This window comes from Lepus europaeus, chromosome 2 (assembly GCF_033115175.1).
Source record: "Lepus europaeus isolate LE1 chromosome 2, mLepTim1.pri, whole genome shotgun sequence".
In the NCBI taxonomy this organism is placed as follows: Eukaryota; Metazoa; Chordata; class Mammalia; order Lagomorpha; family Leporidae; genus Lepus; species Lepus europaeus.
Genome location: NC_084828.1, coordinates 99,740,475 through 99,744,810, shown reverse-complemented (window position 1 = coordinate 99,744,810; position 4,336 = coordinate 99,740,475). Strand labels below are relative to the sequence as shown.

Here is a 4,336-nt window from a genome sequence, read left to right as displayed (position 1 = left end):
AATATCAGGGGAAAAAGTCCTTTCTGGGTGTAGAGCAGATGGATATGGGAAGGCATCATTTTGAAATATGACCAGACATTATCCACAACAAAAAAGATATCAATGAAATGGAAACTGCATTACAAGAATCTTATCTGAACTAGTGTAGGGAAAATTGACCAGCTATAGCCTCTTCTATCTTCCTTGCTGCAGTTAAGTGATGGGTATGAAAAGACTAATAACAACTGATGAAAGTCACAGCTCACAGATTTAGGGAAACAAACCAAAGTAGAGTTTTATTATAAGAGAACAGAAAAGTCCTCTTCCACTGCATCTTATCATCACATCAGCAGGGCTTCAGGATAATATCAATGGATTAATTCAGAAAGAACTATAATATACAGTTTCATTTTAATAAGTTCTTAGGCAAACACAAAGACAAGCAGAAATACAAGAAAGCTAGAAGTCAAAACTTTTGCATTAGTCACAGTAAACATGAGAAACAGCTGAGCTGTTTGTTGTACAGATTATCACAATACCTCACACCAGAAATGTAACTAATGTTGTTCCGATTACTCAATACATTATGTCCAGCTTTCAACAAAAAGTTACAAGGCATGATAAAAATAAGAAAAATTACAATTTGTAGAGACAAAGTAGGTATCAGAACAAACTCACATATTGCACAGGTTTTGGAATTTAAAAAGACTATTATGACCATATTAAAGACTCTAATGGGAATGTAGACAACAAGCAAGAACCAAGAAATAATCTCAGAAAAGGGATGGGAATTAAGAAAGAATAAAAAGTAAATGCTAGATGTCAAAATATTTGTAAAAGAAATGAAGAATGCACTTAATGGCCTCATCAGTAGGTTATAAATGGACAAGAAAATATCCATGAGCTTGATATATGTCCATGAAAATTTCCCAAACTTAAACACAAAGTTAAAAAGGGAAAGGAGAAGAAAAAGATGTGCAAAATGTGCTCAATAAACTAGGAATAAAAGGGAATATCCTCAACTTTACAAAAAAAACCCGCAAAATAAGCAGCTAATATACCAAATGGTGAGAAACTTGGAACAAAGAAACATTTTCTCCCTTACCATTGCTTTTCATCATTGTGTTGGAAGGTCTGCCTAATGCATTAAGAAAAGGAAAGAAGTGCTTGCTTCGGCAGCACATATACAAAAATTGGAACGATACAGAGAAGATTAGCATGGCCCCTGCGCAAGGATGACATGCAAATTCGTGAAGCGTTCATATTTTTACACATAAAGAATTTACATACTTCTCAGCAGTACATGGAACCTTCTCTAGGATTGACCACATACTACGCCATAAAGCAAGTCTCAGCAAATTCAAAAGAATTAGAATCATACCATGCAGCTTCTCAGACCACAGTGGAATGAAGTTGGAAATTAGCAATTCAGGTAGCTCTAGAGCATAGGCAAACGCATGGAGATTGAACAATATGCTCCTGAATGAACAATGGGTCATAGAAGAAATTAAAAGAGAAATCAAAAATTTTCTAGAAGTAAATGAGGATAACAGCACAACATACCAAAACTTATGGGATACAGCAAAAGCAGTGTTAAGAGGAAAGTTTATATCAATAGGTGCCTACATCAAGAAATTGGAAAGGCACCAAATAGATGAGCTTTCAGTTCATCTCAAGGATCTAGAAAATCAGCAGCGAACCAGACCCAAAGCTAGCAGGAGAAGAGAAATAATTAAAATCAGAGAAGAAATCAACAGGATTGAATCCAAAAAACATTACAAAAAATCAGCCAAACGAGGAGCTGGTTTTTTGAAAAAATAAACAAAATTGACACCCCATTGGCCCAACTAACTAAAAAAAGAAGAGAAAAGACCCAAATCAATACAATCAGAGCTGAAAATGGAAACGTTAACAACAGACACCACAGAAATAAAAAGAATCATCAGAAATTACTACAAGGACTTGTATGCCAGCAAACAGGGAAATCTATCAGAAATGGACAGATTCTTGGACACATACAACCTGCCTAAATTGAGCCAGGAAGACATAGAAAACCTAAACAGACCCATAACTGAGACAGAAATTGAAACAGTAATAAAGGCCCTCCCAACAAAGAAAAGCCCAGGACCAGATGGATTCACTGCTGAATTCAATAAGACATTTAAAGAAGAACTAACTCCAATTCTTCTCAAACTATTCAGAACAATCGAAAAAGAGGGAATCATCCCAAATTCTTCCCATGAAGCCAGCATCCCCTTAATTCCTAAGCCAGAAAAAGATGCAGCATTGAAAGAGAATTACAGACCAATATCCCTGATGAACATAGATGCAAAAATCCTCAATAAAATTCTTGCCAATAGGATGCAACAACACATTAGAAAGATCATCCACCCAGACCAAGTGAGATTTATCCCTGGTATGCAGGGATGGTTCAATGTTCACAAAACAATGAATGTGATAGACCACAGTAACAAACTGCAGAAGAAAAACCATATGATCCTCTCAATAGATGCAGAGAAAGCATTTGATAATATACAACACCTTTTCATGATGAAAATTCTAAGCAAACTGGGTATGGAAGGAACATTCCTCAATACAATCAAAGCAATTTATGACAAACCCACGGCCAACATCCTATTGAATGGGGAAAAGTTAGAAGCATTTCCACTGAGATCTGGTAACAGACAGGGATGCCCACTCTCACCACTGCTATTCAATATAGTTCTGGAAGTTTTATCCAGAGCTATTATGCAAGAAAAGGAAATTAAAGGGATACAAACTGGGAAGGAAGAACTCAAACTTTCCCTCTTTGCAGATGACATGCCTCTTTATTTAGGGGACCCAAAGAACTCTACTAAGAGACTACTGGAACTCATCGAAGAGTTTGGCAAAGTAGCAGGATATAAAATCCATGCACAAAAATCAACAGCCTTTGTATACACAGAAAATGCCACAGCTGAGGAAGAACTTCTAATATCAATCTGATTCACAATAGCTACAAAAACAATCAAATACCTTGGAATAAACTTAACCAAGGACGTTAAATATCTCTACAATGAAAATTACAAAACCTTAAAGAAAGAAATAGAAGAGGATACCAAAAAATGGAAAAATCTTCCATGTTCATGGATTGGAAGAATGAATATCATCAAAATGTCCATTCTCCCAAAAGCAATTTACAGATCAATGCAATACCAATCAAAATACTGAAGACATACTTCTCAGATCTGGAAAAATGATGCTGAAATTCATATGGAGACATAGGAGACCTCGAATAGCCAAAGCAATCTTGTACAACAAAAACAAAGCCGGAGGCATCACAATACCAGATTTCAGGACATACTACAGGGCAGTAGTTATCAAAACAGCATAGTACCGGTACAGGAACAGATGGATAGACCAATGGAACAGAATAGAAACACCAGAAATCAATCCAAACATCTACAGGTAACTTATATTTGATCAAAGATCCAAAACCAATCCCTGGAGTAAGGACAGTCTATTCAATAAATGGTGCTCGGAAAACTGGATTTCCATGTGCAGAAGCATGAAAAAAGACGCCTACCTTTTACCTTACACAAAAATTCACTCAACAGGGATTAAAGACTTAAATATATGATCCGACATCATCAAATTATTAGAGAACATTGGAGAAAGCCTGCAATATATAGGTACCGGCAAAGACTTCTTGGAAAAGACCCCAGAAGCACAGGCAGTTAAAACCCAAATTAACATTTGGGATTGCATGAAATTAAGAAGTTTCTGTACTTCAAAAGAAACAGTCAGGAGATTGAAGAGGCAACCGACAGAATGGGAAAAAATATTTGCACACTATGCAACAGATAAAGGGTTGATAACCAGAATCTACAAAGAAATCAAGAAACTCCACAACATCAAAACAAACAACCCATTAAGAGATGGGTCAAGGACCTCAATAGACATTTTTCCAAAGAGGAAATCCAAATGCCCAACAGACACATGAAGAAATGTTCAAGATCACTAGCAATCAGGGAAATGCAAATCAAAACCACAATGAGGTTTCACCTCACCCTGGTTAGAATGGCTCACATAAAGAAATCTACCAACAATAGATGCCATAGAGGATGTGGGGGAAAAGGGACACTAACCCACTGCTGGTGGGAAGGCAAACTGGTAAAGCCACTATGGAAGTCAGTCTGGAGATTCCTCAGAAACCTGAATATATCCCTTTCATACAACCCAGCCATCCCACATCTTGGAATTTACCCAAAGGAAATTAATTTGGCAAACAAAAAAGCTGTCTGCACATTAATGTTTATTGCAGCTCAATTCACTATAGCTAAGACCTGGAACCAACCCAAATGCCCATCAACAGTAG

The 4,336-nt window shown here is 36.7% G+C and overlaps 1 non-coding gene across 1 annotated transcript; it reads left to right on the top strand.

The window, feature by feature from the left end:
- The first annotated feature begins 1,142 nt into the window (after nucleotides 1–1,142).
- Nucleotides 1,143–1,249, top strand: LOC133752662 (U6 spliceosomal RNA). The gene has a single exon (XR_009864962.1). It is a non-coding gene; the product is annotated as a U6 spliceosomal RNA (small nuclear RNA).
- The last annotated feature ends 3,087 nt before the right edge of the window (nucleotides 1,250–4,336 follow it).